Genomic DNA, 24,053 nt, shown 5'->3' with positions numbered 1-24,053 from the left:
AATTACATGTACATTTAAATGAAAGTCCAACAAAGTGAAGAGAATTGACCCACTTTATTTTTACATGGTTCTATACGTAGTAGTATAGTCGGTGTTAGAAACATGCATTGCAATTGAATTAAGAAAATTGTAACAATTTTTCATTTAGTCTCAAACTGAACATAATCTGGTATGACTTATTAAGTTATTTAAAGTTATTTAAAAAGTCATACAAGAATTATACATGTGCTACATGTAGTTAAGGCATCGATCGGTGTGTATTATTTCAGAAGCCCTCCGTAAACTTATTTCCGTGATTTTTTTTTAAATCCAGTTCGACCAATTGGTAGAAAACTCGACTCAGCTCAGAGAGACAAGAAGAGCGTTCTAATGAAATTTAAGAAAAAAACAACTACATGAATGGGAGCAATCTATTCAGCTACTCCTGTTTGTATCTTAATCTGTTGTGTAATTTTTATTTTATCTATGTACCAGTGATCCAGATAACATATTTGCGGAATCGTAATACATTTTCCCCCTTTTTTATGCGGAATCGTAATTAAAAAAAATATTCGAGAAATTGTGACTCATTTTTTGCGGAAAGATATTATCAATATGCGAAAACGTGGAACACCGCTTCAAAGTGAAGGATTGGTGATATCCAACAAGAAGACCAAGGACAAAAAGAAAAAAATATATATATAATCTCGTTTTCCTACCCATGTTCAAATGGTTGGGGTTTCTCTCTCTTTTTTGTGGCCCGAATGTAGAAAAGATTTTCGAGTTTAGACAATAGGTTTAGGTTTTTTTCCTGCTTGTCAAACTGTTTTGGAGTCCCCCCCCCCTTCCCGCCTTAAAATTCGATTTTTAAGCAGCAAAAAGGAAGAAAATATGACAACACGCCTTATATTAAAATTTCCTATACATGTACATTAACAACAGTTATTTTCTCGGGAGAATAAAAAAACACTAGGGGGCATCCCTGTACCCCTTCGATACTGCATGCTTCAGATCGTAGTATTTCCCGGTTTAATATCAAGGCTAGACCGTGACTGTGACTTCCTGTTCTATTCCTTATTTGGGGGGAGAGGGTAATCTATGTTCAATTTGGAAGACCAATTATAGAATCTGTGCTGTGTGAGTCAATAACATCTAAAGCATAATCCCCTTTCAATTATTAAATGGATACATTATATATGATATGTTTTAAAACCTATATTCGCTGTAAAGGTCCCTGGTACAGAGCGAGGACAATCTCCCAGCCTGAAAAAACACGATTCTCAATTTTGAAAGTTCTTGAAAAGTTACATTTTTCAAAAAAAAATGTATTGTCAATATCATCTTTTACACATTAGCTTCCTTTATTTTACTGAATAACTTACTGATAAATAATTTATTTTTCGCCACGAAGTCTTCTTGTCTTTGATGTGTTTCAGTGTGATTAAAATAAAAGAGGTTGTTGAAGCGTATTTTTTTCTATAATGTTCGATTTTCAAATGGAATGGGCTCAGACTCCATTTTTTAAAACTTTAAGTTGATTTTACATTTACTTTTCGGTCATTTAAAGGTTAATGTAGAAAGGGAACTTGTCCCATTCATTTTCAAAAATCATTTTGTGTGGCTCCAAAAAACCAGTTTTCCACTAAATATGCTTTACTTACAACTTTAAAACAAATCATCAACCAATGCCATTTAATAAAATAAATGAATCAAATATGTTGAAAATGCCATTCCTGAAAACTTTATTTTAGAAAAATATAACTTTTCCATGAACTTTAAAGATTGAGAAATTTATTATCTCAGAGCGGGTGATTGTCCCCGCCTTATACGCCCCGTTTCTTTTAAGATGTCTTTTAGGTTTCACAATAATGTGCATTATAAAACCACTATCGTTATTTTGATCTAACTTTACCATGATATTTTAGTAGGGATATTTCCTACAGCTGATTGATTGATTGTGTGTATTTTTGTCCCATTCGAGAATTTCCTACAGTTGAAGTCAAGCTTTTATCATTTAAAATTTACAGCATACCACCGACAAACATTTATCTGCTTTTATATACATTGTACATCAGTTTGCATTGGTCTATAATTCTTACCCAATTTGATCTTCCCCTTAACTCGTTCTCCCAAGCAGAATAACATGTTATATATTTTTATCATATCTCTACTGATTTTTTCCCTATAGAACATTAGATGTGACTAATTCCCTAGAAATCGTAATGAAAGGATTAGTCCCCGTGCGTTAGTCAAGTGAGCTAATCCCTGCTTCGAAAGCTAATTCCCGGTTATCCGTAATCCTCTAGATTTTACTTTTACATTGGTATGATATGTGAATGGACTAATCCCCGTGTGTTAGTTAGTTAGTGAGCTAATCCCTGCTATGAAATCATGCTATCTGAATCCTCTAACTCTAAATTTTCAGTTTTTATCAGTATAATAAAACAGTTAAAAGTATATCATTGCGGGAGTTAGCAAGATTTCAGTTCCTCTCGACCAGGACTATTTCCCTCGGCTTCGCCTCGGGAAATAGTCTTGGCCTTGGGGAACTGGAATCCTGCTAACTCCCTCAGTGGTATATTTTAACTGTATAAGTATCCACCGTTCTGATCATGAAAAGCATTTCTAGATATTTAATACTGCAAAAGTTATGTAGTTTTATTCTGCAATCTAACGAAAAAATAAACATATACAAAGAAAATTAAATTTCTGTTTATTTCAAAAATAAAAATCATCACAAATTGTGCTCATTCAAAATTCAGTCAAAATATGATCTGTTCATGTAGCTTACATTACATTAGAAATTCAAACACATGCAAGTTTATCAATAGAGGTTGATATAATATTATATTTAGCAATGTTTTAATAATTATATACACATCATAAAAAAGTGTCTTTTTATATTATGCTCACACATAGCAAGAGGCTACTCTAACTTACACAGTAAGTCAACACTCTTCTAAACTAACTCAACATGAAAACACATAATGAGCTACACTACTTACACACATATTGAGTCACTACATGACTATTACACATAAAAATAACAATATTAGCACACAAAATGAGCTACATGTACACTACCGCAGGTAAAATTCTACATTCCCAACACAAAATGAATCCCATGCTACATGTACAACAAACAAATCAAAATAACAATACAAAATATGTATTACAAATACATGTAACAATATTTAAACACACAATGAGCTATACCAGTAACACACATAAAATTATACATTCCCAACAAATGAGTCACCATACTACATGTACAACTCACATAACAAATAACAAAAGTACCACACATAATAAGCTACACTACTAACACACATGTGGAGTCACTACAGAACTAACACACATGTCAAGTAACTACACTACTTACACACATGTCAAGACACTACACTACTTACACACATGTTGAGTCACTACACTACTGATATATACCTTACAAATAACAATTTTAAATCACACGATGAGCAATACAAGTAACACACATAAAATTATACATTCCCAACACACGAGTCACCATACTACATGTACGACTCACATAACAAATAACAAAATTATCACACATAATAAGCTACACTACTAACACACATGTTGATTCACTACACTACTAACACACATGTCGAGTCACTACACTACTTACACACATGTCGAGTCACTACACTTCTAATATATAACTTACAAATAACAGTTTTAAATCGCACGATGAGTTATACAAGTAACACATTTAAAATTATACAATCCCGACACACCAGTCACCATACTACATGTACAACTCACATAACAAATAACAAAATTACCACACATCATAAGCTACACTCATAAAACACATGCCGAGTCACTACACTACTTACACACATGTTGAGTCACTACACTACTTACACACATATCGAATCACTACACTTCTAATATATACCTTACAAATAACAGTTTTAAATCGCGCAATGAGTTATACAAGTAACACATTAAATATTATACAATCCCGACACACCAGTCACCATACTACATGTACAACTCACATAACAAATAACAAAATTACCACACATCATAAGCTACACTCATAACACACATGTCGAGTCACTACACTACTTACACACATGTCGAGAAATTCGCTGGATTAGACGACATTCTGGATAAGACAACATTTAGAACAATTGAGTCTACTGCAGGTGACTTAAAGTTAACATTGTATAAGTCAAGTTTTTGGAGTACACAACATCCGAATAAGACAAGTTTCACTGTATATTACAAATAACAATATACGAACACATGAGGAGCTTTACCAATAACACACATAAAATCACATATTCCCAACACGTAATGAGTCAACATACTACATGTACAACACACATAACAAATAACAAAATTACCACACATAAAAAGCTACACTACAAACACACATGTCGAGTCACTACACTACTAACACACATGTCGAGTCACTACACTTCTAATATATACATTACAAATAACAACATTAAATCACATGATGAGCTATACCAGTAACACATAAAACAAGAAGTCTGTGAGCCAATGCTCACTGGTAATACCTCCGCTGTGATTTGAATATACACTATCATGTGTATATTCACAAGTTCAACTATGGACAGATGCATGAATAAACAGGAAGTTGACATCAGATTCATACAAAAATGAATCCCACCATATGACAATTATGCGTCAACAAAGAGTGTGCTAAAATTTCAAGCATCTGCAATGAGTTGTTGCTGAGAAAACTTTGACAAAAATTTGTTCCATATTATACAGACAGACGCACAGTTAAACAGGAAGTTGACATCAAATTCAGAAATGAATCCCATCATATGGCATGCCTAAACAAAGAGTGTGTAAACTTTCATGCATCTGCAATAAGTAGTTGATGAGAAACTGCAACAAATATTTGTTATATATGGTATAGACAGACACACAGATAAACAGGAAGTTGACATCAGACTTGTACAAAAATAAATCCCACGATATGGCATGCCAAAATAAAGAATGTGCTAAAATTTCAAGCATCTACTCTGAGTAATTGCTGAAAAAACTGCGAAAAAAATTCGTTATGTATGGTACGGACAGACGCACAGATAAAAAGGAAGTTGGCATCAAATTCATACAAAAATGAATCCCACCATATGACATGCCTCAGCAATGAGTGTGCTAAAATTTCAAGCAATAAGTAGTTGCTTAGAAAACTGCGACAAAAATGTGTTATGTGTGGTATGGACAAACACATGGATAAACAGGAAGTTGACATCAGATTTGTATGAAAATGATTCCCACCAAGCCTAAACAAAGAGTATGCTAAAATTTCAAGCATCTGCAATGAGCAGTTGCTGAGAAAACTGTGACCAAAAATTTGTTATGGACAGTCAGACAGACACACACACAGCTAGACAGACAAGGGTAAAACAGTATCTTTTGGAGCAAGAATATAACAATACATTCCCAACACATGAGTCACCATACTACATGTACAACACACATAACAAATAACAAAATTACCACACATAATAAGCTACACTACTAACACACATGTCGAGTCACTACACTACTAACACACATGTCGAGTCACTACACTACTAACACACATGTCGAGTCACTACACTACTAACACACATGTCGAGTCACTACACTAATAAAATATACATTACAAAAAAAATTATTAAAACACACAATGAGCTATACCAGTAACACACATCAAATTAAAATATACTTTCCCAACACATGAGTTGCCATACTACATATACAACAACCATAACAAATAACAAAAATACCACATATAATAAGCTACACTTCAAACACACATGTCGAGTCACTACACTACTAACACACATGTCATGTCACTACACACTAACATACTTGTGGAGTCACTACAATACTAATATATACACTACAAATAACTATATTAAAACACACACAATGAGTTATACAAGTAACACACATAAAATTATACATTCCCAACACATGAGTCACCATACTACATGTACAACTCACATAACAAATAACAAAATTACCACACATAATAAGCTACACTACTAACACACATGTCGAGTCACTACACTACTAACACACATGTCGAGTCACTTTACTACTAATATATACATTACAAATAACCATTTTAAATCACACGATGAGGCATATTGGTAACATACATAAAATTATACATTCCTAACACATGAGTCACCATACTACATACATACACAAAATAACCACACATCATAAGCTACACTCATAACACACATGTCGAGTCACTACACTACTTACACACATGTCGAGTCACTACACTACTAATATATATTACAAAAAACAATATTTACACACATTATGAGTTATACCAGTAACACACATAAAATTATACATTAATTCCCAACACATGAGTCACCATACTATATGTACCATCATACATGTAAAACAATTAACAAAATTACCACACATAACGAGCTATATTACCAACACACATTTCAAGTCACTACACTACCATTCATATAATGTTATATATAAATGAGGTCATATAAGGAGTCAATACATTTACAATAGAGTCAACATGCTCCTAAAACACACTTATATTAGGTCGTTATAGCGCTTGTCACATGTACTAGCACATGAATCACTATTATGACAAAAGAATTCTTTAGATGTACATGTAGTTGTTATTTAATCTTTGTCTAGCTGTTATGATATTTTAACAGCAAATTTTATACTCTTTCCTGCAAATTCAAAGATTGTTCTGCTTTCTGGAGGGGCATTCAAACACTTCAATTGACCATGTTTAAGTCATACTGACTTATTCCACTCCACATTGGCACTCTATGGCTGTTTTTCTTTTGTCCACACATCTTACAAATGGAACTGAAATACATAATTATATAATAGAACCATTAAAGCTTTTACATAAAAATGAAATAAAAATATATCAGTGATCAAGTTTCCAATCTTAATTAAGACACAACAACACTTCTTTAAAAGCAAAAGGACAAGAATAAATTTTAAAATTAAAATTCCTAAAACAGCTAGTTAACATTTTGTGTATTTGATTTGTATTAAATGATTATCCTTTAGAACTTGTTAGCCTTTTGAATTACTGTAAATGTATAATATTTAGCATGTACGATATTTGGCAGAAGTTGATTATTGAGCAAGTTAGCGGGGATTTGATTTAGAGCATTTGTTAATGTTCTTCTTTATGTGTATTTGTGCAAGACATTTAGCGTTGTACTTGAATTAGCGGACATTGCTTTCCGACAAAGGCACTAAAAAGAATACACAGCGAAAAGTATATTCACAACTTAACAAACACTTTCTGAAATTTTGGGTTATCCTTTTCTTTTGTCCTTGCCTTTGGTTTCCTATCAAGCTTTCCAGTTTAAAGTGCCAAACTTTAATCTCATCTTGTTCTATAATTTACATATCAAAAGGTTGGAATCTTTATAGTTAAGACTATATAAGTACTCACAACAGAATACATGCATCTAGACAAATAAGGATTTTTTTCAAAATGAAAACATGTATCCAAGCAAGTCACTTATAAGAATATTATAAATGAAAACATTCAACAAGCGACACAAATTAGATTCATTTTAATTAGCTTTTCCTGTATATTTATCTGTCTCTCATTAGTAACATATATTAATAAATGGAGTAAAATGAAAGATCTAATTTTAATTACACTAAAAGTCTACCAAGTAACAGTAATATGTAATAATTAGTTTTACATGTTTCATAATGTGCATAAGGAGATGGGTGAACAAGGCATGCAAAAAGCCTATAGCTTCAAATGTATAAAAGTCATATTCAAATACTGAGTTTAGTATTTAGAGTAAAGTTCTTCTTATTGAAAGGTATAACATTATATTACAAACAAAACTTTTCTGTGGAAAATTCTTTAAGCAAAAATCATTCTATGATAAAAAAAAAAAAAAGTGGTATTCTAGGGGTTGAAACCCAAGCAATGAAATTAAATCCTGAATATCAGTTTTTTTTTCTAAGAGACTAACATGCTAACCACTAAACTACATACATGTAGCTCATGACAAAAATGGGCATTTACATATGTAAATCACGTTTAAAAATGTGGCTCTTGACTAAATGGATTTCAAATATATTTCTGAAAGATATGCAGGGTTTGACACTAAGGCACGTCCGACTGACCCAGTCTAGTAAATGCATGGTCCATCATGTTAAATGTTCAATAACTTGCCCGACTGGTTGTGTGGATGAAATAAATGTTAACTCTCATTTCAGTCTTTCAAATAAATGCTCTGACTAAAAACTTTTTAAAGAAATTTTCTTAATTTTCAGATTGCAAACACAGCCATTGCTCTGAAAAAGAAAACTTTCCTGCATGACACAATTGCTATTTTTTTTAGACTGGCTGTAATAGACAAGTCACAATTGAAACCTCAGCTTTGTTCAGTATCATTTGGTATAAATATTCATTGAATATTATAGTTTTTAATTTATTTACATGTATATTTACGGTAATAATTTTATTTAAGTTCCTTGAATTAATGTTCTTTAAAGCTTATAACATTCGCATGTTCACTCATTGGGCTGCTACCTATGGGCTCAACAGTCTGTCAAAATGTATACATGAACACATGCAAGAGATACACTGTAGTATGGTTTCAAAACTTTTTTCCCATTATAATAGGAGGTTATAAATAGAAAATTTTCAAGTTTGGTCAGGGCTAGTGAATTTATGGTCAGAGCTAGTAAAAATTATGGGAAGTAGCACGACTGATCTAGTACTTATAAAAGTTAATGTCAAACCATGATATGAATGTTGTTGTGACTAGTGGTGTTCCAATCATCGATTATAATCGAAAATCAGTCGATTGCTGGCATAATCCAAGCACTCGATTACAAATTTTTTATTCTGATTAATCGGGTTATTTATTTTATTTTAAAAGCGTAATAGTTTTTAAGCCAAATATTCCAGCCTCAACTTTTCTATTAACTTATATGCATATCGTAATGGCACAGACAAAGAGACATTGTATTCATACCCGGGTAACAACGCTCATTCCTGGGTATGGACGTACTTTGGATTCTACAAAATGAGCGTAGAACCAGCTTGACTAGATAGAACATTCTGTCGTTAAAATGATATTGTCCTAAGGGCTAGGGGTTTTTCCGAGACACAGTTATTCCAACTACAGCTGGACCGCCACAGAAAGTAGTTATTCAACCATTCTTACCATTTAATAAACTAAAATTGACAGACTTTGTAAATGTCCGATTATAATTGATAATTAGTTAGTTACAGTAGCCTGATCATCGATTATGAAATTCTTACCAATTCCCATCACTAGTTGTGACATAAAAGTCTATTTTTAGAAGAGTTGGTCATTTCACCATGTTTTTGTCAAACGAAATAGGAAAAGTTTTAAATATGCTTCGAGTATAATCTTACCAAAATATGGAGTGAAGACCTACTCATATTTAAAAAGTATGATATAGGAGGAAAAAATGACCATTTTTGCCCTCTTTTGGTGTGTATCTGCTATTTCATAGATCAATAATATTAATCTTAAAGTATGATATAGGAGGAAAAAATGACCATTTTTGCCCTCTTTTGGTGTGTATCTGCTATTTCATAGATCAATAATATTAATCGTTATAAGATTGTAGCAAATTGCAAAGATTTTACATAAGGTATACAATAATGTTACATGAAGTATCAAAGAAAATTTTGACATGATTAAGATTTAACTTTTTACATCTTTTTTTGTCACACAATAGGCATTTACTTGCCTTGTTTGCCCATCATCTTTATCAGTAGATAAGGTTTATGATTCAGACAGCATCTGATAATGCAGCAATAAAATGTAAAATGATAGAAATAACTGCACTATGCTCACTTTTTTCCTCCCAGAGCTCTTCTTTTCATCTTCAATTTCTTCCTCTTCATTTCCTCAACTTTTTCTTCTATTGCAAGTTCTGTAAAAAAAAAAATCCAATTCGATAAACTACTAAACTGACAAAAACTCAATTTGTCAAGTTTCGGATTTTACCAGATTCATGAAAAATCTTGGCATACTGAACCTTTTTAGTGATTTATCTGAGAAAAGAGTGGTTAGTAACTTATTCGTTTTCATGTACCTGCTTGACTTCGACAGAAACGTTTTGGTATTTCCATGACCTCAAATTCACCTATATTTCTTGCTGCTATTAAAGCCTGGTCAAGAAATAACGTTTCCCCTATAACAGGCATCAATTAACAAGGTTATGATTCAAAGTTTCAAAGTGTGAGCTTGATTCACACAAAAGAAAAAAAAACATGACTGAACAGATTTACAAGTACTTGCAAAGAAGACTAGAAATGTGTCTTGATCGACATTTTCAGCCTAAGGTAAAGTCAGGGCATAGTCATGTAACATGTAACATTTTTCATGATGAATTACCTATATTCAGTCCAATCTCATTATCTTAAACTAGATGACACAAAGTAAAAAAAAATAAAGATGTTCCTGGGTTCCAGTAAAGAGTACTCAAATACCACTTAATCATACAGTGAAACCTGTGTAATCCGACATGCACTGGGAGACAAATTTTTTTGTCGGAATAGATAGGGCGTCGTATTGATCAGTGTAAAAAAAACATAGAAAAAAGTAAAATGGGAATGAAATTTAACGTTGGAATTTACAGTGTGACGGATTACACAGGTGTCAGATTAGACAGTTTTCACTGTACAATCATATAATTATGGAGATAACGAAGCTCAAGAGTCCATAGAAAAAATACAAATCAGGAGCAAACACGGACCACTAAAAACATCAGAGGTGGGATCAGGTGCAATATAGGAGTAAACATCCTCTGCCAATCATTCACATTTGATGTGTGCTCCTTGTCATGATCCGGAAAACGGAAAAGTCTGTAGACAATTCAATGTGTAAACAGACAATTCAATGTGTAAATAATGGCCAAACAATTAGTATTAAAAACATCAGTCCGCATTCGACTTACATGTAATGAAAGATTGTTTTTGCTGACAAGGTCATTGTATCGACCATAGCTAATTACACACATGCAAGTCACTACATCCAGTCAAAGTTGATGTTTTGATATTTTTTCTCAAAATATTTATGAAAGAACAAGATAAGTACAGGGTAATTTTGTTGACTTGAAGAAATACATTGATGGGGAAGATGGGGAAGATGATAATTATTACCTAGTCCTTTTTCATTCTGCCTTTTTCTTTATTTCTTTCCCTTTCTCTTCCGTTCCACCCTCTGGCTCATTATCTTCCATCACTTCATCCCTCTCAGAAATTGTTTCCAGTACAGATAAAGTGGTTGATGAATGACTTACTCAAAATTATGGACCCATGATATAGATGTTGTAATAATGTTACATGACACACACTGCAAGTCACTGTGCCCTGTAAAAATTGTTACCTTCTTCATTTATATTTAAGGATCAAGAACTAAATAAGAATTCATTCTTAAGTTTTACAAAAAAACTACATAAATCAGGATTTGAGAGGGCTTTGTAAAAATACTGTGAGATACATAATGTAATAACCTTGTCCTTTCTTCACCTTGTCCTCCTTGTTCTTTAGCTTTTTCTCCACTTCCTCATCTTCCTTCATTAAATCTTCCCTAGTAGCTGCTTCTAGTAGAAATAAATACCAATAAAATAAATTAAAAAAAATCTTGACTCAAGAAACAGTAATGGTTACACATATTATAAAAAAAGAACATTCTTAGAATATTTGTGAAGAACTAAATAAGTATTTTAGCTAATTAAAGTAAAAGACATTCCTATCAAATAGAAAACAAGAAGTCTGTGATCGAGCCAATGCTCACTAGTAATTATAATTCCCGCACTGATTTGAATTTGGTACGGACAAGCACAGGGGTAAACAGGAAGTTGACGTCAAATTCATACAAAAATGAATCCCACCATATGGCATGCCTAAACAATTTAAAAGTGTGCTAAACTTTCAAGCATCATCCTTAACAGTTGTTGAGAAAACTGTGATGGAAATTTAGTACGGACAGATGGAGGGATAAACAGGAAGTTAACATGGGATTCCTACAAAAATACATCCTACCATATGGCATGCCTAAACAGAGAGCGTGCTAAAATATTAAGCACCTTCGATGAGTAGTTGCTGAGAAAAGTGCAACAGAAATTTGGTAAGGACATGGATATAATAAATATGACTAATTTAAATCATGTTTCTGTCATTCCATGTAAACTTTGATCCTCTTCTGTGGCCCTACGCTACCCCTAGGGTCCATGAATTGAACAAACTTGAATCTACACTACTGGTATTTCAGGAAGCTTTCAAATACATGCAAGTTTCTCAATTAATGCAAAATTGGTTATTTTCACTGGTTTAAATTTTCATGATTTGAGGGGATTTAATTTGTGGTTGAAAAAAAAAAAACATATGACACCATATCATAAAATTTCGATATTTGGTTTCACTACAATGTATACTAGTAGCTTAACACTGGAGGGTTTTTTTTTTTATTTTGCCTACCATGAAATGAGACCTTGATTTTTAAGGTTTCATTTAAAATACATGCATCTTTCACTTATAGAGTCACAGCTTAGTAATCGAACAATCTCATTACCTATTTCAAACATCTTGGATTGACAAGGTGCTAGGAACAAGAATTGAACAGGGACCTATTGATTATAATGCGAGTACCGACAACAACTACCGTCTAGGCTACTGTGATTTGTCAGTTTCAGGAATTAAGATAAGGGATATCAATAATGAACACTTAAGTAATTATTGCAAAATATAAAGTCTAAACATTTCGGAAAGACTATGAATTTTAAATTAATTCTACTGATTTAGTTAAAAGTTTTTGTTAGAGACTGATAAAGGAGACTTAAATTTTCAATTCAACTTTCCAGCATCATGTTTTACACAGTGTAAGCATGGCCTGACTAAATATATGCCTGAGATATTTTAATGTCAGGGTTCAACACTAATGTTAGTCCGTTAGTCTGATCAGACTAATACATTTTCATTTGGACTAATAAAATCTGTCGCTAGTAAGTCCCAACAGACCAATAAAAATTTCTGGAAAACAAAATGAATAAATTACGATTTTCAACAACATTTACTAGAAAACCCTGCATGTATTTTTAGCTTTCTAGCATCTCAGCAGGTAGTAAGGTAATTCTGAGTCAAGTTGGCACTTAATTTTACGACTGACTGATGTGAAATTAAACATTTTAGTGATTATGATTTAGTCCTGTACAAACAATTAAGGTGGATTCCGCCCAGAATTTCGTTGGACACCAAGGGTATTCCACCGAATCCACAAATTCCAGGCTCTCAGAGATTCCACCTAAATTTAACAGATTCCAGTCATCAAATTCTAGGCTGAATTTAGTTCAGTGGGAAAATAGCTGGAAATTATAAAAAGAAATATTTTGGACAGTTTAAATGGAATCTATATTCAGGCGGAATCCTGTTATTTCAATTCTAGGTGGAATTTCAATTTCCATGCAGGCAGAATGTCAATTTCCAGGCGGAACTAATTACATTTTCGCCTCAAATTTCCAGCTAGTCTCCGCTTGGTTAACGCTTGGTTTCTGCTTATATTGCTTTAACATTTATAGTAAGTTTTACGCCTGGAATTTTACTGAGAAGTCTGTCTTGATTATGCCTTTTTCCAGGTGGAACATTTTGTACAGGGTATGATACATAAAGATGTCAAACGTTTTGAGTATAATGAACGAGATCAGGAATATGTTCATACTTCCTGCATGATCACGAGATTTTAAACAAAAGGCCCAGGGGCCATATTGCTCACCTGAGCACTATGGCTAGGAAAAAGCAGAATTCAGTTCAGTCTTGAAAGGTTGAAAAGTTTAAATAAAAAAGTGGTTCGGGGGGGGGGGGGGGGGGGGGGTGTCATGAATTGAACAAATTTGAATCTACATTATCTGAGGATGCTTCCATTTAAATATGACCAAACATGACTTTGCTGTTCTTGAGTAGAAGATTTTTAAAGATTTAACCTATGTATTCCTATGTAAAACTTTGATCGCCAATTGTGGCCCCACCCGACCCCCGGGGGTCATGATTTGAACAAACTTGAATCTACACTACCTGAGGATGCTTCCATGTAAATATGACCAATCATGGCTTTGCTGTTCTTGAGAAGAAGATTTTTAAAGATTTTTCCTATATATTCTTATGTAAAACTTTGATCACCCATTGTGGCCCCACCCGACCCCCAGGGGTCATGATTTGAACAAACTTGAATCTACACTGTCTGAGGAGGCTACCATATAGATATGACCAATCATGGCTTTGCTGTTCTTGAGAAGAAGATTTTTAAAGATTATTCCTACATATTCTTATGTAAAACTTTGATCGCCCATTGTGGCCCCACCCGACCCCCGGGGGTCATGATTTGAACAAACTTGAATCTACACTGTCTGAGGAGGCTACCATATAGATATGACCAATCATGGCTTTGCTGTTCTTGAGAAGAAGATTTTTAAAGATTATTCCTATATATTCCTATGTAAAACTTTGATCGCCCATTGTGGCCCCACCCGACCCCCAGGGGTCATGATTTGAACAAACTTGAATCTACACTACCTGAGGATGCTTCCACATAAGTTTCATATTTTCAAGCACAGTGGTTCTTGAGAAGAAGATTTTTTAATGATGCCATTAATTTTTCACAAATTCTTAATTATCTCCCCTTGGAAGAAGGCGTGGCCCTTCATTTGAACAAACTTGAATCCCCTTTACCCAAGGATACTTTGTGCCAAGTTTGGTTGAAATTGGCCCAGTGGTTCTTGAGAAGAAGATGAAAATGTGAAAAGTTTACAACAATGATGACAACGACAACAACAACGACAGACAACGGACAAATTTTGATCAGAAAAGCTCACTTGAGCCTTTGGCTCAGGTGAGCTAAAAATCTTTGGAATAAAACACTTCATGTACTTTCAAAAAACTATAAAAAGAACATTGTAATCAGTCTTCGACAAATCCCGGGAGTCCGAAGCCAGGGACCTGGTAAAATTGGAAGGGGGCATGTGGAAATTGCATACTTACAAGCCCAAAGGGCATGTGAATTCTGAGGCCTAAGCCTCCGTATTATCAAATTAAGTAATACCAATAACATTAAATGTACTTAAAAGTATGATTTTTCATCTGAAGTGGAGCACCAAATAAAATTTTAACGATAGTTTATTCTACCACGATTTCCAGGGAACTCTTTTGCAAAAGAAACACAAAAAGTGTACAGGTTGAAAACAATATTAATGGCTAGACAATAGATCGATAGAAATGGATTTCGGATCATTTCCTTGCCATGAAAAGGCAAATAAAAATAAAATTACTTGATAAAATTCTGGGCATGTGAATATTTGTTCGGGCTAGCGTAATAAGTGGTTAAACCTGCCCGAAGGGCATGTACTGAAAAAAAGATTTGGCAAAGACTGCATTGTAATGTTTATTTTTAGATAAATCGTTACAAAACACTGATCTTTCCTTTTTTGACGGACTCATGTGAAGTAGTAAAAGAAGGACATGTTTGTTGAAACGCCCTGTATTAAAGGGATTTCAACGCTTATGTACATGATGTATTTGTTTAATCATTCATCCCACCCCAAAACAAAAAAAGAAGCTTTTTAAAACAATTCTACTTACGCATTAGAAGTACTGCCATCTTTTTTCTCCTGGTGAAGATTCAAAATATAATTAAATGGGTTTGTGTTCACTGGCCAATAGTTTTAAACACCATCTGCAGGAACCTTGAAGTTTTCCTGTATCACCATGAACCTAAAAAAATCGATGTTATACTTCAGTATCACAAAACATCCATCCTAAAACATTCACAGACAGACATTACACACATACAAACGTTCCACGTTCCATTTATGTTCATTATTTGAAAATAATCATAAATTATGAATTTGCTTCATCTTGCACTGATTTAAGTCCCAACATTGTTTAGTTAAATAAATAATACAGTTAAAAAGCATGTTTTACTGACCATGCTGACAAATAATACATTAGACAAAATTAATACATGTATCGATCATGCTATCAATAAAATATGAAAAATGTTAGTGTGCATGTTCACACACACTTGAATAAGTTGACTGACTGCTTCCAAAGAATGTACATGTCCTCATTCATGTAATCCTGTTCCATGAAAATAATTTTCATTTATACCCCTTCATAAAATGACACATGCATGTCACTTACATACTGCAAGACCCTGCCGGCCTGTACATTGAGTACACTACTTTCACTTTGAACTTGAACTTGACTGAATACCGATTCCGACCTCGTTTGTGAATTTTTGTGTACATATTGAATCCTTATGTAAAAATATATTCAACTTAGCTTTGAATTAATAAATAATATAAATTGACACATTAATTGAATTTATTCGCTACATACATGTAACTGTAAACAACAGGAGGTATGAGAATTAGCTGTATGTTCATAAGGGGGGGGGGGGGGGTTACTCCCATATGAAACTGTCTGGGTGGTTTAAACACAGGCACAAATTTAGCTTCCATAAACCTGTAACAGACTAGCATTTCTCCTCCTATATATGTAAAATATGTATAGAAAGCCATGCGAAAAAGTGGTCAAGGCAAGAACAGGCATGGGATAATGACTGAAATATAACATAACACAGTGTAACGTGTTTGGGTCCGTGAATCTGGGTAGATCCTTAATCAAGACAATTAATTAAACAAATGATTAAAAATGATAAGTGACAAAGGATGTGAAAAATAAACGAGTCAATATATACAGATATAAATAATATTAGGATTTCCTATCCTTAACATAAAGCATACAACTATCTTTAAACAATTATTGGTATAGGTCTCGCACAGGTCTGTATCCTATATGTATCAGTACCAGGACAGGTACGGGTCTCAAATCCGGGATAGGTCCTGTATTCAGACAGGTCTGTGTCCTGCATGTATCAGTACCAGGACAGGTACGGATCTTCGAGGTCTCTGTCCTGTACACAGACAGACCTTAATAAAATTCGAGGAAAAGTAATTACAACTTTATTAACCTGAATAATGTAAACCCAGTATACTAGACACCGTATACTGTATTAATTACAAGCCTTATTAACCTCCGCCGTACCTCACTATTGTGCTTTCTCCAACCGTCTACACTGCGCTCCAACTGGCAACTGCCAGCTTTCTGCAGAGCGCTCATATTTATACCCATGTATATCCGGACTACCCTTGGCCGCTATCGTATCACATTACGATAAAGTCCGGCTGGCGTAATGCATAAAGACATCCCGAGCCCGATCTCTGTCACAACAGTTTTACAAATAAACCCTTCACAGAAAGTTGTGCTAGGTTCCCTACATGAACTCATGGATTCTGAAAAACCTGTACCAGAAACCTGTGCCATTTTCCATATCTGGAGACCCTGATTAGGGAAACCGACCATGTCAAAAAATAACCAAATATGGAGTCATGAGATCTGCATGTGCCTTAATTAATTCATCTAGATCTGGGTTAGGATCTTGGAGAATCCCCTGATGTTGCTGTAGATGCCAAATAGAGACTGAATACAAACTTTACAATGCTTTACATTATTAATTTGATTAGTTTTAGAATTTTTTTTAATAGACCTATACCCCGCTCTCAGCTCTCAGAGGGATCTTTTTCATGCCAGCACCTACTGCGACATAGGACCTCTGTTTATATGGTCTCATCCGAAGGACCGGTCTTCACGTCCTACAGTGGGATTCGAACCTGCAATCTAAGGATCAACTCCTTACTTCGCGACTCTAGAGCAAACGCTCTAACCACTGCGTCACACAAGCAACACTTTTTATTTTGAAAGCATCAATTAATTATTCTGTACATTGTTTTTCTATCATATACATGTACATAAACATACATGTATATGAATAAACAAACATATATATATATATATATATATACCCACATATAAAATGAAATGAGATTGTTAACTTAGGTTAAATCATCATTGATCAACAAAGACTATTTCAATGTCTGTCAGCTTGCATTGAAACATCCAAGGATAAAGATTTCAAATGGCTTCTATATTAGACTTACTTACTTAGACTTTTAGTTCAAAAGTGACAAAATCATTCAAGTTCGCAGTACAGTTAAGGCTACACATGAAGATAATATGGTAATGAGGTCATAATGAGGTTTGACGTCATGACAGTTGCTCCGCCTTGATAGATCCATATAAGGAAATAGAGCTCAAAAAAGCTATTTAATGATGATTGCGAGAATTTGTAATGAATGTCTGTATTTTCAGGTTTAAATAAATAAACATTAGTGATTTTCTCTTATATAGTAACAACACGTCTTCGAAATAATTCTCTTTTTGTTGTGTCGTTTGGTTGCATTCGGCTTCAGCCAAGCGCTTGCACTCGGTGACACGGAATGTTGTTTATACATCTAAAAACGTGGCGACAGCAGCTGAGATATGCAGTGGATAAATGCAACAATCAGGCAATCTTTAAAGAGAATAGGGATAAAATAAGAGACCTGGGCCTTGTTTATCTTTTTGATGAGAAGATGATGACGTTATTTCGGGAAATCATGGAAAACTGAGACGATCCGCACTACCTCCCTAGGTCCCTTTCTGTTCATGGTGTGTATGTGCATAGGTATTAACATGTAGACATACTATTCTTTACATCGATGTAAAATAACCTTGAACATGTACAATAAGATGTATTGTTACAGTCCGTCACAAACTGCAATGCAGTGCCTTGTGTGTACCCCCCCCCCCCCCAGACACACACACACACACACATACACGAAAACACACACATTATGAAAGTTGCACACTTTTAAATATGCAATGTTGTCCTTTGGCATATATGTACAAACATGTAACATAATATAAGCACAGCACGTCATGATATCAAATAGTATAATTTAGATGCAGTCACACTTACAGTGTATTTGTGAAGTCAAACTGCACAGTGTACAGTGTATGTGCACTGTACATACAAGAGTATAGGACCCTATAAATTTTAATTTTTACCTCTGGCAATCAAAAATATGCGAATTTTAAGATTTCAGTTTTTACCAGTGCTTCATATTTTAAATTCATCATAGAACTTTTACTATCTATATCACTAGGCTGTAAATTTGTAGAATTTCTACATTAATGAAGATAAAATGTTTGAATTTTCATTTGTCTGACTACATGTACATTAAGTCAGTCTGATATGTATATACATGTATTTATGTTCTGTTTATATGTATAATTCTTTTGTCATTGTAGCTATCACAGAACTGGTTAAAACTAGCATTTACATCAGCTAGAACTATCAAAATAGATGCATCAATTTCTCCACTGGGTATGATCACACTAAAGCATTTCACATTAATTTTATAGTATGCCAGTGTTACATGTAAATTTTTTTTTTAAATGTTGTATAGGTGAAAGAATTAAATGTTATCTCTAGTATATTGATTTTTTTTTTTACTTAAATTAAGTATAGCTACCAATTCTACTTTTGCAAAATGTAATAGGTTTCAATTTCCCAGAAAAGTTTTGTATCATAAGTTTGTTTCCATTTATTTTATGAATTTCAGAAAATATAGTATAGCATGGTTTGTTTTGTACAATGCAATGTCATTTCATTCTACAAAAGTAATCATTATGTTTTTCACTCATTACATATATATTGTGTTGTAGCTACTCCCAAACAATTTGAACAATTCATTCAGGCAGCAAGTGTTTCCACCAATAAAATAAAAAGGTATGCTCCATATAAGCTCTAAACCATACATATTCCTAGCAAGATTATTGAAATGTTTTGATAATAAAAACAGTAGAGTCATGTATATGTTTTCCATGTTACTCAATGCATTGTTTTGAGTATCACTTTTTTAAAACACCAATGAACCTTCCATAATGGTATTTCATTTTGTTTTCAGAATTGATTTCATCCAGAAGAACTGTTTGAACTGTGGACTGTTTGAAATATATGCACCTGCTCAGAAATCCCTTCACAGCTTGTCTTTGAATTTGAAAGGCTGTTTTTAATTAAATAAATTTTCTAGATAACTAATACTTTGAATTTTTAACAGTACAATGGTGTGAAAGTTTGAAGCCTGTTAAGATTTGAGTATCTTTACTTGCATGTATTCTGACAGGCGCATAGCTGCTTATACGCAAATATTTATACGCAGGTGCGTACACATCGTTTACAAATTTAAAAAAAATGGGGGGGGGGGGGGGGGGGAGGGAGAGATTTGTGAGAAGAAAAAAAGAAAAAATATCAATACCATCCAGCAAATATTTCTGTTTCAAATTATTTTATCTCGTACTGTTTCGATTCAAATTCAAATTCTATATTACCATGTCTTTATAAAAAAAAAAATAAAAAAAAATTGTAATTTTTTATTAAATCATTGCCAAACCAAATAAAACATTCATTGATTTGCAATTCTTCTACAACACATTGATAATTTATTTTAAGATCTTTGAGAAAATATCAACCGTTGAATGCTGTGATCCACTAGAATATGATTTGAAATTTTATTTTTATTAAAAATTGAAATTATTAATTATATTTGCTGCCGAAAGATGATACCAATATATCTTTTAAAAAAATATTCAGCCTGTACATGTACAATAAATTTGCACGGAAGTATTTAACTTTGTATAAAAAACGATATTACTATGTCTTGTATTTTCTAAAGAAAATCGAAATGGCATGATTTTGAATGAAATATTTGGTAAAAACCATGAGCTTCCAGGGACTTCGCCCCTGGGCCCTCATCTGGACCCACTGGGGGTTTCAAAGCGGACCCCAGCCGTTCTCTGCGTACATTTCACTTCCATTCTGGTATGCACCTGTCTGTGTTTTGGGGTACAACAAGATCTAAATTTCAGCATGTATATTGTGTTCACCTGTTCTTTAACAGAGTATCTGTTTCTGTATCACAAAGGTTTTTACTATGATTATCTTGTTTGCGCATTGACTGATAATTACTCAAAAACATGAGACTAAAGCCCCCCCCCCCCCCTACGCCGATATGATTTGTGCTACAATACCCAAATAAGTAAAACCTGATGTAAACACTGTTTAATAATTTATTTTTAACATGCCAGTAAGTATATGGTATCAAAGGAGCCAGAGGCAAACTGGTGAGAGGGGGGGGGGGGGGGAGGGTGTTAGATCTGTAGAAAGGAAAACAGGTTATTAAATACAGGAGTAAGCACCCCAATCCCTTCCTTCTGTTCTTAAAACTTTTAACGTAGTCTAGAATCCATAAACAGTTGAAGGTTTGATAACTAAAATAATCACATATGGAAAAAAAAAAAAAAAAAAAAAAACTACTAAGTTCTGTTGGAGATATTTTTTTCTGTGTGTCTACTGCGGAAGAATAAATGTTTAATCATTGATAGGGGCTGTCTATTTTTTATTTTTATTACAAATGACTGAATCTTTCAATATTTTTTACCATGGGCATTTTCCAATTTATTTGCATGATGGATGTTGCGGCAAATTTTAGGCGAACGGAGGAAATGCGGTAGGTGTCAAATACGTCTTGTGTAGCGTATAAAAGAACGAAGATATACAAAACAAAGTAAAGTCAAAGATTTTTTTATGCATACCGTTTTGATTTAGTGAAATAAAGTCCAGCGCAGTCCGTAGGTATTTGTTTAAAATTTGCGAGGTACACAAACTCTACTAAGTACCACAGAGTTATCTCCCATGCTGGGTCAATGATGCGTTTGAAAACTATATTTAGAATGAATGTGTTAAGATTTCAATTTGTAATCAAAAAGTGCAAGGGCAAGGCGACAACCCAAGAGGTAGGTTTTTATTTTAAATTCTTTATTTTACTGTATAGTTTTTAAAAAGTGATGCTCATTTCTTTGTAATTTATTAGGCAATTTAAAATTTCCGATTAAATGATGAAAAATACCCTATTTTTGAATACTGGTGTTTGTTTTCAATGGATAACTTAAATATCTCAGAAATCTGACTGAATGAGCATCAGTTTTTCGATAGGATAGATATCAAGGGACACAATGAAACCTTGTGCAGTTCAAATATTGTTTACCTTGCCCTTGCACTTTTTGGTTAAATTTGACATTTCATATTTTGACCTAAAATCGGAGCTCACGTGACTTTAGAGGGTCACATGATGACAAAAAATACCGATGTGAAAAGCGATGGACAAACTCTTCATAAAGCCATTAAGATATTTCAGATAGAGTTTCATGCTAAAAAATAAGACGGTTGAACTTTAAGTGTCTCGTTTTTGGTGCCTTTTTATAGAAAATGTTGCCTTAACTGTACTGCGTTGACCTAAGTACAATTCCAAGTGATATACATGTATATTAGTTATGTATCTTTTATAAAGTAAGAAAGACACAAGCTATATTAGCTCAGGATCATGAATCCTTCTAATCTGATTTGCACAAAGGAAGTTATGATCATGCTATGTAAAAAGCCGTGAGATTAAAAATACATGTATATAGTTTGAACCAAATCTGCCTCATTCAAATTTTGTAAGTTAGAAACTGTCTTCTTGGGACAAGTATTCCTTGCCTACACATTGGTTTCTGTGCACAAGAACACCTTGCTTTCAACCTCAGATTCTGTGTCCATATCTTGGGTCTGTGGAGCCCGTACATCTTTTCTAAATTTCATATATGGGTTCCGTGCCTTAACTGTGTCTATATACACTATGTCTATTTCACCTCAAAATTTTGGAAGGACACTATATTGCGACTCGATTTGTTTTAAAATATGCACATTAAGCAAAATAAAAGTTGTGTATTTCATAGATTTCAACAATTGGAAATGATGATATTATTAAATTACAAACTTCAACTCAGCCTGAAAGTACAATTTTTTTAACAAGTAGAATTTCTCTTAGCATGCTTACCAATAGACGTACTCAATATATATGGGGTATACAGTCCACCAATACATTTCCCATAGGCGACAATGTTAACCTTTTCTCACACTGTTTTAAATCCTTGCTTTACATTTAAGGATGGAACAACTCTCAAATAACATCTCAAGGTGGAATGTCAGATTGTTTTCCGGCCAAATGCACACATTCACAAAAAATAAACATCTGAAAATGAAAGTAATTAAAACAATAAAAGTAGAGCATTAACATTTCCAAAATCTAGGGTGTGCACATATCAAACTATACAATTCCTTTCCTTTAAAGTCGCCCGCGTGGAGCAGTGGTTAGAGCGTCTGCTCTAAAGTCGCGGAGTAAGGAGTTGATTCTTACGTCGCGGGTTCGAATCCCACTGTGGGACGTGGAGACCAGTCCTTCGGATGAGACCGCATAAACCGAGGTCCCATGTCGCAGTAGCAGGGTTCGAAATTCACTATATACAACTCGCAAAACGCGAGTTAGAATTCCCAAATTGCGAGTTAAAACTTGGGTAACTCGCAAAAACTTGCGAGTTGAATTTTTTTTGCATTGAAACTGTAGCAAAATTATATAATATGACAGAACACAATGCCTTTGATTTAAATCAGTAATTTAAATAAAAGTCACACTGTAGTTGTATTTTGTGTATTGTACAGTAGTTACTTTTCCCTTAAGTTACATGTATTTAATTTATATAAATTTAACTTTATATGAAAATTGCGAGTAGTCTTATAAAATTGCGAGTTCACTTGCTTGGTACTCGCAATTATTTGCGAGTTGGAATTTTAGGGAGTTTCTAACCCTGAGTAGGTGCTGGCACAAAAAAGATCCCTCACTGCTCAATGGCCATAAATGCCGAGTATAGGACAAAATTTGCAGCTCTCCAACAGCAAGTGGTGGCGTCTCCATATGAGTGAAAAATTCTCGAGAGGGACGTTAAACAACATACAAACAAAACAAACCTTTCCTTTAAAAGATATAATGTCGAAATCTTTCCAATGAACAGAGCCAAGGGAAAATTGAATGCACACTTTGGTGCTAATATGGTTGATTAAATGACCATTTTAAATTTTTTTTACTTCAGTGCAATTATCATGATTATGGTGCATGGCACAAGCCTTCAGCATATGCCAGCGAGTATGTTAATCTTTCTGTACGTTGATGCAAGTTTTTTAAGCTTT

General features: G+C 33.7%; 1 protein-coding gene and 3 long non-coding RNA genes across 6 annotated transcripts in view; 1 reads left to right on the top strand and 3 right to left on the bottom strand.

Annotated features, from left to right (window-relative positions):
* Nucleotides 1-24,053, bottom strand: part of LOC133188405 (amine sulfotransferase-like) — a 165,609-nt gene that overhangs the window by 117,229 nt on the left and 24,327 nt on the right. The gene's annotated exons all lie outside the window — the stretch shown is intronic.
* Nucleotides 6,447-11,539, bottom strand: LOC133188893 (uncharacterized). The gene is made up of 4 exons (XR_009721339.1): nt 11,509-11,539; nt 11,156-11,365; nt 9,846-9,924; nt 6,447-6,834 (listed from the first exon to the last, which is right to left on the bottom strand). It is a non-coding gene; the product is annotated as an uncharacterized LOC133188893 (long non-coding RNA).
* Nucleotides 11,544-23,037, bottom strand: LOC133188891 (uncharacterized). 2 transcript variants are annotated; one of them, XR_009721337.1, is made up of 3 exons: nt 22,867-23,037; nt 15,626-15,757; nt 11,544-11,598 (listed from the first exon to the last, which is right to left on the bottom strand). It is a non-coding gene; the product is annotated as an uncharacterized LOC133188891 (long non-coding RNA). The 2 variants fall into 2 exon arrangements; XR_009721338.1 differs by lacking the exon at nt 22,867-23,037 and adding an exon at nt 16,066-16,136.
* Nucleotides 19,247-19,934, top strand: LOC133188890 (uncharacterized). The gene is made up of 3 exons (XR_009721336.1): nt 19,247-19,313; nt 19,655-19,718; nt 19,897-19,934. It is a non-coding gene; the product is annotated as an uncharacterized LOC133188890 (long non-coding RNA).

Source organism: Saccostrea echinata, unplaced genomic scaffold, assembly GCF_033153115.1.
Source record: "Saccostrea echinata isolate AGI-Se365-2 ecotype Australia unplaced genomic scaffold, CSIRO_AGI_Sech_v1 ptg000016l, whole genome shotgun sequence".
Classification (NCBI taxonomy): Eukaryota; Metazoa; Mollusca; class Bivalvia; order Ostreida; family Ostreidae; genus Saccostrea; species Saccostrea echinata.
This window is presented reverse-complemented; position numbering and strand designations above follow the sequence as displayed.